The following is a 20,974-nucleotide window of genomic DNA, read 5'->3' on the forward strand; positions in this document are numbered from 1 at the left end:
CCACGCAGTCCCACAGGACGCGTTTGTACGCAACTCTCCAGAACAAATTGAACCCAATGGGAGGCATCTAGTTTTGAAGACCAGGTGTGACGTTTCCAGCAGCTGTTAGTGATGGCACAGGGACCCGCTGGATGGGAGAGAACGGCGGTATGAACAGAGAACAGGAATTTACATCAGGCCAGAGACCTTGAACCATGAGTAGATCGAAAATTTAAAGAAATTAGCAGGTGGATGGTCCGCTCCCCAGCTTGCAGAGAGAAACCTGGCTCTCACTTTTTCTTCTCCCACAGGATCTTCCCTTGCATATGCTTCTCCCATTACAACTTCCACTTCCCCCGCGCCCTAGCAAGACTCCCAATTTGTGCCCTTACGCAACTCCCATTTCCTTGGGAGACGGGCAGGGAACCCTACCTAAATAGACAGCAACTGGCTCAGCACTTCTCGCTGCTGAGCAAGTAACACCAAAATTAATGCCCACACCACAGGCTAAAAGGGTGCGACCGCCGCCTGGGAAGCCACGGCTTGGGCACTGGCGGCAGCTTGTGTCCCTCAGCACGGCACCAGCAATCTTCCATGCTCCCAGGCAGGGTTTGCAACTTGTTATTTTACCCTGTATTGCCATTGCATCAGGACTGGTGTCAGACACTTCAAACCTCAGCTGGTTACTTTTTCTTTCTAGGGTGTCAAGAGGGGGGGGGAAAAAAGAACAAGATTAGCTCTGAATTTTCTTTTCCAGGAGAAATTAGAAATTAAATCCTGGGTTAATAAATCTGTGGTTTACCCAGTCTGGCCCCCCAAAGCAAGACTAAAGACAGTAAGTTCTCCCTACTACATCCATATGGCTTGGCTGGCTGCTGTCCTGCCAGGGAACATGGGTTCCTCCAAATTAAGGTATTCCTTCACATTTTATATAATCTTCTCCAGGTTGCATCCTCTCTGGCAGGATGACACAACTATCATTTTGCAACACGTTGCCTGTACACACAGCAGTGTGGACCTCCCTCCTCTCCTGCCATTACCCTCCCCAAACCAATAAGTTTCTCCTTCTACCAGTACCACAGCTGCTGTTTGTCACCAGGGAATACACCTGTGCGTGCACAGCTCCCATCACACATAGCTAGAGCTGAACTGTTCCCTTGCTAGGTTGATTTTGAAAGCTGACTCTCTAGCATAGACATGTGAAACTTCTACCCCAATGACAACTTCCCCAGCATAGCCTGGTGCCCTGTGAAGTCCCACCTCTGTTCCCCATCCCTTCTACTGCTCTTTGTCCAGTCTTCATTTCCACCCCTTTGTCCCAAAGGATGCTCTAGGTCTCTTGCTTCCCAATTCCACACAGGTCAGCACCTGGCTTGGGGCAGCTCAGTGCTATGCAAAGGCTACGGCATTGCCCTGATGATTCCAGGCTCAGCAAGCTGAAGAAAGTGGTGCTGTGGGGTGGGAGGTACTGGGCAAGAAGGGGCATGCAGCCCACTGGCTGTAGCCATCTTCATATCTCAGGTCTGTGGGCACTAGTACAGGGTCCAGGGTGATAAGGAAATGCAAAATGGTGTGTGCTATTGCAAGAGCCACTGATATGGTACCCAAGAGCCTTCCGTGGCCCCAGGTAAGGAAAAGGTTTCTCACACCATTCTAGTCAAACAAAAGCCTTCCCCCTCCACTTTAGTTTCTGCACTTTCGATACTCAGCCCAGCTTAATCTTCACTGCACCCGCATACAGTATTTAGCCATGTTATTAAGCCTTTGTAGACTGCAGCAGACACACCGCATTATATGAAAAATATAGGAATTAATGTAATTGTTTTTAAACATGGCACAGTCTCCAGCATCAATTAAATACTTAAAGTAAAAGGTATGCATGGAAGATAATGGTAGGAGTATAAAAATGGCACTGGGCAAACAACTCTAAAAGAACATGAATTTCTGGTTGAGGGAAAAAAAAAAAATCAGGAGGGGAAGCCTAAGAAAGTTTCCATTACATGAAATGTCTCCCAATTAATTCATGAAACTTTTGTTGTGAAAATTAATATAGAAAGATTTGAGGACTTAAAAAAAATTCTCAGTATTCCTTATTTTTATTCGTTTGAATAGCATGTTTTGATACATACGTCAAATCATATTTTTATCTTGAAAAACCTTAAGTCAACGAATTGGCTGATCAGATGTTGGAAATGAACAGAGTGAAAGGAAAAGAGTCAAAAAGTGGGAGGAAGCATTAAAGAGAAAATGTTTCTCTTTGCCAGTTGAAAATGAAACAGGAATGAGAATTTCATTTTCATGAAATGCATATTGACATGAATATAAACTCTGAGCAAATTAAGAGTTTTGACCATAAAATAACTACCCCAAATCCACTGCAAAAAACCATAAACCCCAGGTCCTCACATCTTCCTTAACACTTTTGCTCTTACTCCCCAGCGATGATGTGGAAGAGAATGGTGAATTTCCTGGCCACAAGAGATGTGGGCAGTGTTTTAAAGGTATAGTGAAGCTCAATAGGACGTGCAGTGCTGATGGAAAGAGGAATGAGAGAGGTGAGAAGACTGGAAAAATATACTCCTTAAGACAGAAAACCTGACAAAGTAAGAATACAAGAGTACTGGGGAATGGCAAGCTGACTTAACAGCCTGTGAGCAATGATGAGCATTTCTAATGCTTTACGCCTACAGTAGCAAGTTCATGCTCAGCTTTCACTCCAGTGTCTGTCTCCCAAGCTGAAAAATGAGTTAGCTAATAACCTGCACATTTCCTATACAGTTCACTTGGGAACAGCATCATTTACTTATCATCAGAAGTTTTATTTAGACACTGAGTAATAAGCTTGTCACGTAAGTAGGTCAAAGGCACTATCTGAAACACAAGTATCGATCCAAGATATCTCCTCCATGAAATTTTACAGTTAAATATTGACACATAGGAAAGCATCTAGATCCAGGACATTTTTCATTCCTTAAGCTGCATCCAATTATTTTTATCCTGTATATCACTTTGTCACTATCATTGAGATATACATTTTTTTCAGCTCATCTTTTGCCTTAAAAGACAGCTTGACTTCTCTTGTATGTTCATGTGTTGGTTGAACACAGCCCTCCATGTTATCCTCTGTTCCCTGCATCCACTGACTGGCAGATGATAAAAATCTTCTTCCCATCAGCTGCAGGCAGGTAAAGAGCATGCTGTGAGCCCACTGACAGAGGAGAACAACTGGGCTCCTCTGCACCTATGCAGCCTGGAAAGAAGCGATCATGAGGACAGAGCATAATGACACTTGGAGAAGGTGGTTTATTTCAATGTACTGCAGAAGGGGACCAGCTTGGGTGCCAAGCAAAGGTCAACTTTGAGGGACCTCATTTCACAGAGCCAAGTATGGGGGAGGGAGGAGGATTAGAGGGGAAGAGGAGTCCTGAGCCATGACTGAATCGCATCAGAAATCCACAATACCAACAGCAGGACAAAACCCACCTTAAACCTGATAGCAAGAGGTCCGAGTACCCCCTTGCTCTGAGGCTGGGTGGGCACAGTACCAGCGGGCAGCCCTGATGTCTATGCATGCACACATGCACACGTACACACACGCCGGTCCATCATTGAATGTGCTTGAGCAGTTCTCACCAAGGACAGCTTATCAGCAAGACAGGTATGAGAAAACAATAAAGGCCAATATAATCACACCTGCTTGTCTCATCACTGGGCAAATACTGTGGGACTCATGCTGAGGAGTGCTGAGTCCCTTGAAATTCATCCAAAGCCACCCTGTGCCTCTTAGGATCTGAAATCCTGGACACTCATATGCTAAATAAAATCGATCAAAATATCTGAGGGAAGAGTTTTCTCTTAAAAGGAAAAAAAAGTCAGTTTAAATAGAATCAAAATGTTTTGCAGAAATGGTTTGATATAAGTGTTTTCAAGAAAGGAAGAGACCAAACAGTTTTTCAGATTAACAAAATGGCACGAGAAAATTGTTTTGATGGGGTGATTTTGTTGTTTTTTTTTTAAAACTATGTTCTCTCTATTAAAATATGTTTACCTGTATAACAGTATTGTATAAGATGTCCATACTGCCAAAGTGAAAGGTTTCTGGAGAATTTTCATTAGGAATAACTGAATTTTGTTTTGCAAGAAATGTGGCCTTTTTATTCCCACACAGTATTTAAATGTCAACACTGGACTTCAGAACAGAAGTACTAATTTCTCAGCAGCTCCACCACTAAAAGCGTGCTTACCCTGATTAAAAGTTTCATGGTAACTCCTGTAATAAAGGCAGCAGCCAGATAAAGATACTTTTCCTCAAGGAGAGGGGAAAAACTCTGTAACCCATACTTGCTTGGAAAAGAGTTAAAGTTATTACATCTTTCCACAATGGCACATTCCTTAGACTGGACAGAAACCATCGAAAGCACATAGAAGTCATGTAGCACATACCAAAACCAGTCAATTTCTCACTTTCCCACAGAGAAAATTGGCCATTGGGCGTTTTCATCTCCGCATCTCCAAGTCATTACATACCCAACCACTCACAGGATAAACTTCAGCTAATTAGATCACAGTCTCCCATGTTTTAATCCTTGAATATCATTTAAAGTTTACACCATAACACCAAAAGCTCCTTGACACTGACAGCTTAATTTGCTATCACTGATCACTCCACTGCCACTTTAATCACATAGGCTGCAGTGTCAGAGACCCACTGAATTGGCTACCTGTGGTGTAATCTTGGGTGCGTAATACTGAGTTTTATATTAATAAAGGCTGATATCACCATGATGCACTCCTGAGGCAGATAGGAGATGCTGAAATGAGTGGAGTAATGAGAAACCCCACCCTTTCCATATATACTTGTTAATAACTGGTTTCCCTTAATAAAGCTTTTCCAAAGGACTGGCCTTTTCCTTCCCAGCAGCCATACATAATACCCACATAAGCATAAACGAAGATGTTTCCTTCCAAAGCATTGCTTTTATGCAATGTCAAAAGGTGCATCTCCATCAAGCCAGGGGCATGTAAAGAGAAAACCAACATTAAGCACATGAAAGTGAAGTCAAAGTGGGAACTGTCCTGTCTGTGAATATGCCTTTGTGGACAAGACAGTACGTTCCCACCCCACCCTCTCTTTTTCCAAAGGGTATCTCTTCTCACAAGATGGGCCAGAAAATTACTTATGCCCACCCTGCACCCCCTTGAGTTCATCCTGCCACCATTAGTGACTTCAGGAACTGGGCTGGACAATGAAGAGCAGCAGCTGGGCTGTGGGTCCTCCTGCCCTCAGGGCTGCCCCACTTCGGAGACACCAGCCTCCAGCAGAGAGGCAGAGCACAGAAAGGGACAAGCAGCCACAGCTACTTCTCCCAGAGTCCGTCTCTTGCCATCCTTGGGCAGATGCTTATTACACACAGGCAACAGAAGAATCAAGGCCAAAATTTGTACACTTTGTTTTTATCATTCATTTCCTGCTAACTGGCCTAGAAGTCCATCTTGCAGCCTGCTTTTGCTGTAAATCAAATCCTTTTTCTTTTTCCTTTGCTATTGCCATAGAGGATGACATTTTCTCTCAAGCCCTCCTAAAGCTTCCTCTCCTTCTTGCTGTGCTAGCTTGCATTTAAGTTAATTGGAGAGAGATCATCAGCCAAGTGAAGTAAGGTCTGAACACAGCTGTGTGTCATATCTCTCTGTCTATAAGATAAAGCTGGGTGGAGCCCAGGGAGGAAAGGAGAGCAGAGGGGAGCTGGTGTGGGGCAGGCGTGAAGGACCTAGGAGGGAAAGATGCAGTACAGGAGAGGGCGAGATGCACACAGCTCCTTGCCCAGTACGGTGAATGGGGAGCAATGGGAGGATGACGAGAGCCCCTGGTATTTAAGTTAGGCATGTAATCCATCCCTGCAGGGAGATGGCAGAGTAGGGGGAGAGGGATGCAGGCAACTGAAAATCCCTGAAATAGAGGGACAGGAACACAGTGTGGCACAGTTCGTGCCTAGCAGCATTCATAGCACTGACATAAAGGACCACACAGGCTACTAAAAGGACGGCAGTCATACCAGACTCCTACCTCTCAAAAAAAAAACAAAACAAAAAAAAACGCACCCACCTTCTCCTTCCATCTGCATATCAAAAATTTTGGTCCAGATCCTGAAAGCTGACCCACAATAAGGGAGGCAGACCAACCTTGTTGACCTCCAGAGAGCCCAGCCAGGCTCAGAACAGGCCCTGGAGGTGGCCTTTGAGGATTAACACTGATTTGGGGAAAGGTGTGTGAAGGGTCTGATGCATCCCTGCAGATCAGAGGCAGATGAGAGACCTCAAGCTGAAAAGGGTGGGTCTGGGCACTGAAGAATCATCACTCCACACAAAGAAAAGCATCCAAAAATACCACAGCTTTACCATTACTGATCTTGAGGGAGCACGGGAGGAGCCCCAGGTCCATACGAGCCCCAGACCTTTACAACCAAAGCAAGTCATGCACCTGCCTCCAGGAAACTGTGACATGAGACTGGGGGCTGAGGCAGCACGTGGCTACAGCAGGGCTGGTGGCAAGCACCCCGATGCGGGTGGGCCTGTGCCCAGGCACCGTCCCTCCTCCCTCACCTCCTGGCTGGGGAAAGAGTGGGTGAAGGGCATGGCCCCAGTTGCCTCCAGTTAGCCTGCCCGCTAGTATGGAAGGGCAAGGGAAGATGAAATTAGGGGATAACGAGGACGAATGAACCGTGATCACTCCAATAGACAGCAACCTGCACACAGTGTTGACTAATTGCTGTGGCAATTTCAGTAACACGGCACAGGGTTGGAGGGGTTTGCAAGAGGACAACGTGCAAAAGCCCACGAGGTTTTATTTCCTCTCAGAGAGGACGGGTGACATCCAGACGCCATGCCAAGCCTTGCCTTGACTCAGCAAAGCCATGAGTGCAAGACACTCACCCACCGAGAGCAGAAAGTACCTTGTGCTTGTCACATGGAAAGCACTATGGCAACCGGAGGTGAACACAGGAGGGCCAGATCCTGAGGTGATTACTCTGACCTTACTCAGTGGGAATTTTGCCTGAACAACAACTGAGTAATGACTTTACGTGTTGGCACACACATGACACACCATTGCGTTTTATATGGGAGTTGTCTAGATTTCTAATTAGTTTGCACTTGTCCTGGTTATATTTTGACAAAACAGCACTAGACAAGCCAATTTTCCTCTACCCCCTCCTGTGTTTAATGCACATAGAAAACACCTGGGGGGGGGAACCTAGCTCCATGCTGCAACCTGAGCACAGCTACAAGGTGCACAAGTGCAAACTCACTGCAGACTTTGGGTGTGCTCCAGGGATGGTGGCAGGGGAAGCCCGACTCTGCTTTGGACTACAGCACGGACAGGAGCTTTTCCACCGAGCACAGGCACTGGTGTGCATGGCTGGACTTTATCCACCACCTCCCGTCCCGTAAGGTGCTGCAACTATGCCAGCTGAGTGCAAAGATGTGACCCTGTGCCATCTTTGCTGAAGGCTGTGGGGACAGCTGGGGTTTATAGGGCAAGGAAAGCACCATCTGCTCGCCTTGATTTCAGCTCTGCCCACAACAGACATTTACCACCTAGAGCATAGGTCACGACACACCTCTCTGTTCAGGTCTCAGGACAACCCTCCCCAGCACTGCCCAGATTGACAGACGCCTTGTCCTGTTTGTGGTTTAATGCTTCTCCACCACCACGACGTTTGGGAAGAAATCCTAAAATAGCAGTGTCTCTGATCCAAGACTCAGGGGCTGCCCAACCTCCTCCTCCTCACTGCAAGCAGCCGCACACCCTGACGCAGGCCTGACCCGTGATGACTGTTCTCCCCAGCCCCATTTCCTGGTCAAAGTTCTCCTACTCCTCTGATTGTACACTTAAGTTATATAATAACACCCCATAAGTGCCGTAAAGTGTTTCAGCATCACTGTAACACTGCTTCTGAAGATGAAAAATAAAACCCTGTCACCCCCACAGACCTCTGTCACCAAAAGTTATTACAGAATTCATTCCAGCTGAGGCTGAAAGGAGAACATTGCAAGTTTTACAAGATGACTCTTGTTCTTTGAATAGACAGAAAGATATTCCCCTTGCAGACACCTGCAATTTTATTTCTAAACCCAAAGGAAGATGTATGTGCATAATTATGCAGCAACATGCTTTCAGTCAGGGATTTAATAGTAAGATACAAGAAAGAAAAACATCATGTGTGTCAAACCAAATACTATCCTTATGAAACACAGTGATAACAACAGATCAAACCAGAGAGCAGAGTGCAACGCATACTGCAAACAGCCCCCAAAGTCACATCAGTCTGTACAATAGGAGGGTTCGCATCCCTCCCACAGCCTCACTGAAGCTGACGGGAGCGCAAAGAGCAGCCAAGCCCAACGTGCTGCTCAGTCTGAAACCTCCACCTGTTGTGACAAGAGTGTTGTTATAGGAGATATGCTGCAAGCATTTGGCACCTTTAGAATCTATTTTGATCTTCAGATAAGGTCAGTTTACTAAAACAAGCTCAGAAATTGCAAAGGTCTCGTTATCAGCTTAAAGGACAGCAGTTCCAGAAAAGCTTTTAAGGGCATGGGTCAAGTATGCAATGTCAAGTTTAATAGCAGCAATTTAGGATGCTGCTACCTGTTAAGCTGTTTGCAACTCAGGTCTTTGCACTGCACCAGCAAAGTGGCCAGCCACCAGCAAGGCTGTAAAACAGACCACATGCTGGCACCTCAATCTTGCCAGGGCTGAGCTCACAGACTAGCTCAGACCCTATTACAGGCAATCACTTGACACTGAACCAGCCAAAGCGCACGTGCACAGTCTCTCTGCCACCAAAGGCAGACTTCTGCTACTGAAAGCCAGTTTGCCCTTAAACCACCATGGACATTTCTGCTCCAAATGCATTTTTTTTACCTCATTTTACTGTTTAACTGGCACAATTAGCAGTGCATTCAAATAAAGAAATAAATGGAGATATAAGCACCCAAAAGCAGACTGGCGTATAACGCCTGAGGGGTTCCTTTCTAAAACGTGGAGGAACTCAGACTTCAAAACTGACCAAATGAGTTGAGCTTAAGACTCCTGCTAATTTTGAACAGTGGCCAAGTTTCCTATCCAGCTCGAGTGTGGGGTGACTAACACCCCTCCAGTCTCATCGGATATGTTTTTTTGGCATCACCATTGGTCTCATAGAACTTGCTCTGTAATCTGGCATTTTACTAAGTATGTGGATGTATATAACTTTCCTTAACTGGCAAGGAAGTTCACACTGAATCTATTTCTGAGGTTACCACACAGGGTAACCCAGCCACATTGCAACAGGATATATAAATCCCTGCAAACATCAACTTATAGGAAAAAAACCCCATTACTCACTTGGATTTTGTCATTGTTTGACCGCTTTACAGACTACATACAGGAGGCAACAAGTGTACGTGCATAGTTCCACGGAAAAAAGTCTCTGCCTTTTTCATACATAATAAAAGACACACAACCTTGAGTTTCCTGGCCAAAATATTTTTGGATGAAAAATTACTCTGACCTCAGAATTTAAATTTTTTATTTTGAGCAGTTTCAGTTTTTTCTGGGCAGCTTCACGTCACCTTCCTAAGATCAGTCACACAGTACAGAAATTGAGGTTTACTACTATGCCCTTATTGTTTTCTGCTGACCTGAACTTCTTAGAACAGTTAGATTTTTATGATGTATTTCCTACCCATCCAAGCTATACCTTATTTCCTCAGTAGAGGTGTTTTTCAACACAGAAGCTTGATCCTAAAAGAAGGAAGGACATGATGTGCCCTAATTTCAGTTCTGACTGGATACCTGAAAATCCAGCAGCAGCAACTGACAGGCTCTAATCTGAAGCATTTCTGGATCAAATTTTTTTAAAACATTTTATATTTATATAAATTTATATTTATATTCAGCATAAAAACATAAAACCTCTCAACAGACAGGAATGCCAAGTTTCGTTCACCTGTAATTGTCTACTTATCTGTTCATATCTGTAAAGATACAGAACAGTCACCTTCCCTAAGCATTGACCCCTGTACTTTTTTCAAGACATTCCTGTGCTGACAAGTAAACCTGTGTTTATATGAAAGGCTCCATTTGTTTCATGCTTTTATACAATCCAGTACTGCTGATAATCAAACAACATGATAAAAAAAATAGGAGTCTCCCCTCTCCTGAAAAATTCCAAGTATTTTAAGTGTGGATGAGTACTTTGTCTGGGAAGCAGGAAGACAATGTGTCAACAGAGAAGTTACCATCCCAAAGCAGTAATGTTTAGGGCAGAAAAACAGATGTGGCAATAAAAGTCTTCTGAGGGCAATTCATTCTTGAAATTAAGATGAGATACTTGTCAGTCAATGGATCTGCTTAGTGTGAGTAGTTTCCCTCTCCTGAAGATATTTCAGCATGAAGAAAAAACAACGTAGTAGAATGTAATGAAATGATCTCCTAAAACCACACCCCACAAAAGCATTTCTTTCCCTTATTAGTTGAAAAGTGCCCTACTACAGATTTCTTGGGCTTACTTTCTACAAACATATATATATTTTTTTTTCCTTATTGTGTGTTAGCACTGAATTAAATCATTTCTCCAGAGAGAGGTTTAGGAAACAATGAGGAGAAGGAGTGGCTTGTTTGGAAACATAATGACACAGCCGGACACACTCAATGTCAACAGAGATTTCAATGAACTTGCACAAGAAGATATTATGGGAGAGGTCTGCGCTGTAACTGGGTGAAATACTTCTGCTTGTATCAATAATGTATCATCATTACAATGCAAATCATTCTATACCAGGTTCTACCTTATGGCATTGGGACAGACATTCATTATGAAGCCATCCTTGGTCGTGAGAAACAAGAGGTCATTTCTTTCAGCACCCCATCAGTGACTTGTCTACAAATACCTGAACTCTCAGCTCCAGCACACAGCTGGCATAACAGCCTTGGAGAGGGTTACTTCATTTAAGAAGAAAAAGTAAGATGTGTTTATTAAGTAGATTTCTGTGTTGAAAGATACCATTTTAAAATCTATGTATTTCATGCAAGTTACTGAAGGTTCTTCCTGACAGACTTTTACATATGTGTGTGCACTGCTCCCCGCCCCCCAAAAAGTGTTTTTGAAATAATTGTCTTGTTCCCCCCGCCCCCCCCAAGAAACCTGGTATTTGGAAAATTATTTCTGTAATGAAGAAATTTCAAATCATACTCTGAAACCAAAGTAAGAAAGCCTCAAGAAGAAAGCACAGACTATTTCAGATTCTTTCAAGTTAAAAATTCTAATTCTCAGTGTTTGCAAAGATCATTTCTACCATCCCACTAACTCAAGAAATTAATTAATAAATAAATTTTTAGTTGGCCTTCGCTTCTTTACTTTTCCTCTTTGCTCTCCTCACTCCTGCCCTCCCAAGTCTCTCTTTCTCTCCTTCCCACAAACAGGCTTGTCAGGCTTTTTTCTGAGCACAGACTAGAGGGCTGTCACCTGCTCCACCAGGCTGAAGACCAGCATCTCCTCCCAGATCTTGCTGGGCAGCCCAAGGACATGCCCCAACTTTTGCCTCAGCTCCATCCTCACCACCACTGGCAGGGTGACTGCTGCCTTTGCTCTGCCCCTTGTACTCCCTGCCCTGCTCTAAGGTAGGAGTTCATGTCAAGGCTCAGTAACTTGTTGCTATCAGAAGGGGAAGCTCCTGCTCTCCTTCCTCCTCCTCCTCCCTCCATGCACCCCATGGCAGGTAGCTGGGCAGAGGACACCCTGACTATTGGGATGCGCGGGAGGAAGGCAAGGGAGGGCAACCAGGGTTTGGCTTGTGGGCAGTCACCTCTTCCTCTGCTTGCTTAATGCACACCTGGTCTATTCTCTGCTTTTTCTTTGTATGAGAAGCCAAATGGTCACACACGACTTCTAGTATTATTTAAGCATCATATTCATCTTTGTGGAACTTGATCTTGCTGCTGACTCTGGTGGGAGCTGACTCAAGTGCATTGTTTGCTTAAATAAGTTGGTTTAATGTTATATTAGAAATGACCTCAAACCAAATGTAATTCAGCTTCTTGCTCATGCTCCCCACTTTGCATAACTAAACCCATAACTGGACTTTTTTTTTTTTTTGTTCTAGAATTTACCCAGTATGCAAGCAATCCCAAACTTTATGGAAACATAGACCTTTCCATGGATATTAAGACTTAGCTGACCATCTAAATATCAGTCTCAGTGCTACTCCGGACTGTAGGTCCAGCCTGCTCTTCATAACAGCAGAAGAGAAGCTCAGCAACACTTGGGACATGCCTCTGTAGAAAGGCAGTGGAGCATGCTGTTTGTAAGCCTAGTTCATTCTGGGTAGAAATCCAGATGCAAAGTGTGTGTTAGAGAGTTGCTTTGTTTTTCATTGTTTTTTAATGGACAAGACTCTAGCCCTTATTTGTCACAGGGGAGGCCTGCCAAAAAAAGAACCAAGCAGAGATAGTCACACACACCCAAGCTTGCAGAGGTCTCCAAACAATGACTCAGCAACTAGACCTCTCTTGGCCATCTCGCAGCAACCTCAGCACAGCAGTAACAGCGATGACAGTTCGATGTCAACATTCGTTCTTCAACAGCTGATCTTTTCTGTAGGTTAAGCAAAGACTGTGGTAGGTGTGAAGATTATAAAGAGGTATGAATCTCTGCAGGGAGGGAAATGCAACAAAAGAGGAAGAAGAGACACAAAAATGGAAATAAGAGGGCTAGGGCATGGAGGGAGAGAGAGAAGGAGGCAGCAGAGTCAGACAAGTCAGAAAGAGTAGCAACCTAAAGGGCTAGCTTGTGAAGAAACCATTAAAAAAACCCCACTAATTAAAGACCAGAGAAAAATTATATCCTTGCTCCCTCTATGCAAGCTTCTTCTTGATAGCAGGGATTCTTCTACAGGGAGAGACAGAATAAAGACCTGACCTTAGACCTAGTTATTCCTATAAAGGAGCTACAAATAAATCTACAGCCCACAAAGACAGAGAGGACTCTGGGCTGAGACCACCCCCCCTATCTCCCCAAACTGCCAGCACTGTAGTTAAGGGAGAGCAGCTACAGCACCCCTCTTCTTCCCAAAAAGCTGCCTTGTCTTCCCAAACAGTGAGTGCCTCGGACAGAGCACATCTTTTGGAGGTAGGTGATGGGCCAACCTCCTCTGCCAGTGTAATTAGCTGTGAGCCACTGCAGGGCTGCCTGCCTCCCTGCAGGAATCATTGCTGAACTTTCTGCTCCAACCTGATGTTTGCTGGGGACTTTCAAAACATCCAAAAATATGATAAATGATTTATCTTTCCCTAACACAGGCTGGCTCCCCTCCCACCTCACAACACCCCAAGGGCACAATTAAAGCCTTTCTGGATAACAGGAACACTCCCTGGAGTGCTAATCATGCTGGAAAGATTGTTGGAGCATTTAGAAACCTAAAGCTTATCTTCTGTGCCATACAAAAGAGAATCTGCTTCTGCAGACATACTAATCTGCAGGATTCTATTTAAATTTCAGCTAATTCCCAGTCCCACACTGGGAATAAGAAAAGGCTGATTAGAAGTTGGGTGAATCTATATGTGCTGAATGGCCTAGAGAAGTAGGAACATTCATTTTGGCACTAATAAAACTGGGAAAGCTGTGGGTGGATGACTAAAAGGAACAAAGGGCTGCTTAACAGCATTGAGCTAGGGTAAAAAGGCCAGGAAGAAAAGCGCTCATAAAACTTTATGACTAAGATCAGAATGAGATGAGAAATACACTGGGAGAAGTGTTGGATCAGGAAACACACACCACTCAAAACCTACAGTAAGTCACGTTGACTCCCGCCTTTTAGGACAGGAGGTCTGCTGAAAGGGTCAAGTTCTGCTCTTTGATACCCCTGCAAAATGGTTGGTTTCCTTCAGTGAATTCATGTGGCTGCTCAAGGGAGATCCAGCCTAACATTTCAAAGCAAGATAAACGCAAAGGTGCCGAGCCACTGGTTATTCCAGAGTTGTATTAAGAACATCAGCGTTAGGAGGAGGGGAAAAATTACCCAAGGGAGGTTACAGGGCAACAGATGTGCCCTGAAGGACTCGAAACAAGGAGAAAGAACAACAGCTTCAGCCTTTGGGAAGAGAGGCCGAGCATTCAACCAAGCCGGAAACGGGACAACCTGGGGCCAATGTTACAGCACTTTGTCGGGGCCTGTATTTCTTCTGCCCTCGCTTTATTTGCCCTGTGGCTATACAGAGAACTTTCTCCTCCAAAGTTGTCAATTTGCAAGTCTCATGAGCTTTTAACTCGCTTAATAATCTGGTTTTTGCTAATGTATATTTTGAGCCACAGTCTCTGTTCATTAAAACCAATTTTCTTCTAGAAGCATAGAATGGTTTCAATATTTTGAAACAGCAACATGTGAGGTCCCCTGGAAAGCTAGTGTTCAGACTTATTAAAAAGATTACCAAAACACTCAAATAAGATTGATTTCTATTACATTTCAGAAGCAGTATTCAATATTAAAAACAAATACAGCACTGGGATAGATACCTAAAGTTCCATCGTTTTGTGCCTTGATTACCTTCTAATAGTTTTGTTGTCTTCTGCACCACCACCTCCCACCTTAAAACCTACAATCTGACAACCTTTGGCACTAATGTGTAGTAGACCAAGAAAACAACACTGAGCACAGATGTTTAATTCCAAGCTCTGTCATAAAGTCACCATGTCCCTTACAAAGCTTCACTCCAGATTTTAATTACTTTTAAAGATTATTTACAAAACTAATTAGGAATACTAGCGCAAGGCTGCTGGAACTACACAGAAAACAACCAGTAGGATTTTTAGGTTGCTTTGTTTTATTTAGTAAGGCTAAATTTGGGGTTCAGACACTCTGAACCATAGTCCTTATCAACATGATAATTTTCTGCCTGAAAGACTTCAAACATCTTTGCTTTCTAAGGAGATTTTAAACTTCTGCTATCAACACAACCCAAAAGGCAATGAACAGGATTAAACAGGTCCAGTGAAGCAGAGATGCACTTGGAGTGTTCTCCACACTTCCCACCACCTCCAGCAAAGCGAAAGGGGAGACACGAGACAGTAGCAGGAAAGCAGTGCTTGGGGCATTCCTAACCCTACAGCAAAAAATGTAACAAAAGACTCAGAAGAAAGCCTTCCGATTTCCAGATGACCTTCATTGTCTCAAGAGGTTTGTAAGTTCAGGTAAAATCTGGCTGCACGCGCATGTGCTTGGATATTTTCAAACTAATGCTGATAAATACTGATGTTCCTTGATTGTTCAAGTTCATTGATTATAACAGACCTTTTTATGCTCCAAATGAACATGAGATTCTTCAAAGCTATTCCTTCATCTGGCATTTAAGATGGACAGGGCGATCCATGTGCTTGCAAGTAGACAACACATTTACAGTGTATGCCAAGACGTATTCAGAAGAACATGCTTACTCTTTTACATATAAAGGCATCTCATTGTAGCATGGAAACACTGATGAGTGCTTTGCTACTGATGCAGGTATGCTGTCAGGGCCAGAAGCGACTTTCAGTGCTGTTTTGTGGACATGAGGAGGAGGAAGCCCACAACCTTCCAAACCACAAGTTGCTCCAGCTCTGTTTCCCACACCTCAGCCTACAACTCTCCTACGAGAAACTGTAACTTCTCAGGTCAAATCACTGACCGAGGACACCTAGTGGGCTTCTGCTTAAATAACACCACCACAAAAACTCAGAGAACGATTTATTAAAAACGATAATTACCATTAAATCTTCTTAATTTCTCTCCCCCACCGCCTTTTTTTTTTTAAATTAAATTCAGTTACTGATGCTACAGAAAAAAAAAATCCCAGTCTATTTTCCCAAATGTTTTCTAAGCTCAGTCATGCCACCACACACTGCTTCATTTTCTTTCCCTTTCCACATTCTTTGCTTAGACTGGTGTTTCTCAGAGTTTGAGGTCAACAGATCACCGCCATATTTTGAAAGTGTTTCATGGACCTAAACCCATCAGTAGAGTCAATCAGCATTAGCAAGCTCATCAGCATTACCGGTTAGAAGGGCTCCATGGCCTCAAACCACCAGCAGAGCTCCAAAATGCAGGACAGCAACCAGTAATTTAAACTGGTGGCAGGCAGAACTTTTCATTTTTACCCATTTGTAATGACTAGAGTATTATCCTGTCAACAGTAAAACAAATAAATACATGCTTAAGTCTTTTATTGTTGAATCACTAATATATTGAGCACAAATAGATTATTGATGCAGTTGGCAGAGTTTTTACAGAGGACACTGTAAAAAACAGTTCATGATTTCTAATTTTTTGGAGCAGGACTAACAATATGAAGACATTTTAGGATGTAATCTGATCCTTGACAGATTTTTTTTTTTTTTTTTTTTTTGGGCTAAAGCACTTCTTTCCTTTTGATTTCTCTAAGCTGAGCACTTTTGTTTTGGATTACTGCAGCTGCATGAGAAGTTTTTTTTTTTTTAAAAAGCCAAAGTTAAATGCTGTGTGTCACTTTGGGTTTCTCAGTCCATCTTCTGCTTTAGTTCTGGAACTAAGCTTTTATTAGATTGGAGCTCTGGAAAAGCTATTTTCTGTTCTCAGCTCCTCCAGAGTATTGATTTAGAGCAGTATCTGAAACCATAAGACATGAGCAGGTAAACTAACAACTTTATCTACTTCATTGCAGATTTAGTTAAAAAAAAAAAAAGACACACACACACAAAAAAAGACAGCCCCTCTTCAATACCTGGTGGATATGTGCTGAGCATCCATACTGTTCTTTCACCCCTCCAGGTAGATAATGCAATGATTGATAAATCAGCCTGTGCTCCATCCTGCCCCTTAATTGCCTTAAATACCTGTTTCATCATATTCCCTCTGCTGGATCCCATGTCTGAGAGGCATACGAAGCCAGACAGTGAAGATGTTTGATGGCTTCAAAGTAAATAGAGGCTAACAGAGACAGGAGAATCTCTTCCTACCCCTCCCAATCAAAGCTAAACATACTTCTGAAACATACTTCAGTTTAAGAGCGGATTGACTGGGGAGGGCCATTTCTCCTCCTCTCTCTGATGATAACACAAAGCCAAGAGCTCCCCAAAGTAGCAAGCACCAGCCTGAAACGGGTCAGAGCACCCGGGGCGGGGAAGATGTATGGAGAAGCAGCTGTAATATAGTCTAATGACAGAATTCACAATGAAAAAGCCAGGATGATTTCAAATCTCTTCCTAATATAAAAACACCTGGGAAATTGGTAACTGGACCAGTATTCAGTCTCTCTCTGGGTAAATTCACCTGAATGTACAGGATAATTCACTGGTACAAGGCAGTACGGTTAGTTTTTTATTTTATGAAATCAAATCGCCTTCATTTTAAGAGCTGAGTATAGGGAGGGTACAAGAGCGTACATACATACTGAACACAGCAGTATGAGGAAGAGAACAAGGCGACAGGATGAGCCACCACGATGGCTTGCACACTGAAGCCCTATGGCTAAAAAGCAGGGTCATGTCCCTGACTAAAAGGCAAGCTCGAGATAAGGACACTGCTCCTTTGGGGAGCTGAAGGATGACGCACTTCCCATTCACTTGGGTGCTAAGTCAGCCTTTCTGAAGGAAATGATTTCCCTTCTGCCCACGCTGTGTTTGGTGCTGTCTTACTGAATGAAATTCCATTATCGGGCACTGATAAGAGCAGGATACAGGCTCCATCATCACCCAAATTCTTCATTTCTTACCAAGAGATTTGTGTTATGTTAACTGAGCACGCAGTTCATGCTAGGAGAGCAACACTCTCTGGCCATCCATTCAGAATAACAAGCTATGAAATTCAGAACTTCAATATGAAAAGCAGAGGTAAGACAAGCTCATCAGAGCAAGAATTAATACATCTCAGCACTACTGAATACTGTGAACACTAAGCACGATGCTGTTTCTCTGACTAGACATGAACAGGCATGAGATGTGTGCTTTTGTGCTAAAACAAGAGTCACAGCAGTGAAGTATCACCAGTTTCCTTCCCAGCACCCAGGAACGCTGTCAGCTGTGTGACAGTAAAGCTCATCTATAATTACACTACAATGCAAAACCAGAGATCTGCTGGGTTATCTCCTTTTCAGATTTAGTGTAGTCAATAGCTCGCAGACTTTGTTCAGTGCTATCTAAACCACCACTGACAGAGGAACTTTTACTATCTCTCTCTTTGAAGATTAGAACTTTTCCACCACTCTTGGTGTTAGGCATGAGAGTCCTTCAGGGAAAGGGAGCAAGTCTCGCCCAGTTCCTTGTTCTAAGCAAGTACTGAATCATCATTTAAACAATACAAACCGATAAACAGACCGTCATGGTCTCAACTTTTGCCCTGAGCCTTGTGGACCCTCCCTAAGCATCTGCTTGGCATAGGGCAGAGGAGTCTATGCTGGCACTACCCTTATCCCGAAAAGTGCACGCACTTCAAATAAGTATTATCATAAGGAAAGATTATCAACAGATAATGATCTGGGGAGCAAGGAGGATTACCCTAGTAAAGACCACGAATACAAGGCAGTCTCGATGGTTGAAGTTTCACATTTTCCTGTGCTTGCAGAGGATATAGGTAACCTATAATCTCCCCTCTGCACCCTCCAGGCACCGCAGCTGGCCATCCATAATCCCACAGGGTTTCATCATCAGGAAAGTCTCCTGACAGGCTGTTTTCTTCTCCTTCGCAATGCTTCCCTTCCTGGCTTCAAAATTTAAATGCGTTGCCAGTTTTTATGATTTTATCACAACTGTCCCACGTTGTTGTTGTTTTAATTAAAATCTGCACTCCCAAAGGCAAGCAATTAAGCAGGAATCTCAGGCTTCATTTAAAAAAAATAATTTCCAGACCTCAGAAATGTTAAGGAAAAGCTTGAAAATGAAAAAAAAAAATATATTCTAGACATTAAAATGTAGAATGAGACACAGAAAAACCAGAGTTTTTAAAAATGAGAACAAGACTGTTTCTATTCCAAACTTTTAGGTTTTTTAAATAAAATAATTCTCCCCCACCTGGAGGGAATAGAATAGGAGGGGATGAAGCTTGAGTCAGTTTTGACTGTCTGGGATTACTAATACTGAATTTTACAGTTGATTTGGCAAATAAAATCTGATTAGTCTAAAGAGGTCAAATAATCTCATATGCAAGGAGAAAGGACAATTATAAAACTTATTCATTGTTCTAATCCCTGTAATGAATGTCTCGGATTAATTGAAAATTAATTCTGCTTTGTTTTTGCTATTGTTTACACAGCACTAAGAGAACATCAGATGCTTTATGAATGCTGGAGGCTGACTTAAATAACTGAAATCTGAACACATGACCTTTATGTGAGGAATGGAAGCTGAGTATGCTTTAATTATGTTTTCTGACCAGTCCCAGACTGTATCTTTTGCTAAGCTGAATAGCATTAAAGATACAAAATGCATGCTTTGTGGCACCAGAGGAAGACAGGCAGATTCAGGCCCACAATAGCCTTCCTGTTCTTACAGGACAGCTAGTGTCTTCACTAGCAAAATGCTTAAATATCATCAATTCCTTGCATGTGTCTTTGCTCTGTTATAGCCATATAAGCTCTCACACAAATGCGTCACTTAGATGACCTCATCTGATGGACTCTTCAAAAGAGTTTATTTACTGTGACCCTAGAAGAGCACTACAAACCTTCAGGTGAGGACACCATTATACAGGCACCATCTAAACAAGCACCACAAAGACATGCCCTTCCACAGAGGACCCAAAGTTCACAGCCTTGAATTCAGACAATGATATCCCAGGCAAGAAAGTGGACAAACAGGACTAGGTGGAGAGAGTAAGTTCACACACTGGTCTAGACATAGTGGCCACTAAGGAGTTTGGAATTTTATTTATTTATGTATTTATTTAATAAGATCCACTGAAGAGGCACATTTGCAAACTACCATAAGACCTGAACCCCTTCAGCTCTGTAGCAATGCCATTCACTATTGCAATGCATAATATCCAAAGGGACAAACACAAAGCTGGTCAAATGAGTATCAGGCTCTCCAAATGAGATTCAGGCAAGGGAATTCTCATCCAAGAGCTCCTGAATAAGGTACAATTACAACCTTGGTGTTGTATTTATTGGGAATGGGGTGGTTTCAATATTCCATTTCCCTGTTAAGCAGTCACGTACTAGTATGTGAATACCAGACACTTAATGACAAAGGTACATGGAAAGCATGGGACTTCTGCATTCTCAAGATCCCTGTTGTAACTTTTTTTTTCAATCTTCTCCAGTCTATGCAACTTAAAGTGAAAAAGTGAAAGAAAAATGCTTTGCCTGCAGAGCCTGGACCACCATTTGCTCCAGTGGCCCAAACGGGGCTACCCCGAGCCAGCAGCACTGGAGCCCCTGGGATGGAGGCCAGCGCTTTTTACACCATCTCCCTCGCACTCTGCGCGGGATGAGCTCTGGGAAGCCTGTAAATGGCCCTGAAGTCTATGCAAGGGCAAAGCCGCTTTTCTTGAAGCTCAGGATCCGGACTAAGAACTTGCGTGTACCATTCAAGAAAAAAAAAAAAAAAAGCAAGCCCAAAGGAGGTAGGAATTCCCTCCATATGGAATAATGGCAGGCAACCACGCTTGTGTCGTAGTTACTTGGGGGCCCTCCAGCTTCCACCGCAGCTTACCCTTTCCCCCACGGGCTGCGCAGAGCTGACCAGAGCAGCAAGCGCAGCACCTCCAGCACTGGGTCCCCAAGGGCCGGAGTCCCTGTGCCTCGGCCAGACCCCCTTTGGGAGAAGGGCCCACGAACACAGGCCACCCACGACAGGCCCCGAAGGGGAAGGCAGAGCTCACCCTTCCCTGCCCACCAGGCCCTCGGAGGCCCTCACGGAGGGGCCGCTTCCTCAGGCAGAGGAGCGGTGCCTCAGCTTTCCCGCCCAAGCCGCCTCGCCCTCGCCCCGCTCCGGGCCTTGCTCCCGCCCCA

This window comes from Haliaeetus leucocephalus, unplaced genomic scaffold (genome assembly GCF_000737465.1).
Source record: "Haliaeetus leucocephalus isolate CR32 unplaced genomic scaffold, Haliaeetus_leucocephalus-4.0 Scaffold702, whole genome shotgun sequence".
NCBI classification, from domain to species: Eukaryota; Metazoa; Chordata; class Aves; order Accipitriformes; family Accipitridae; genus Haliaeetus; species Haliaeetus leucocephalus.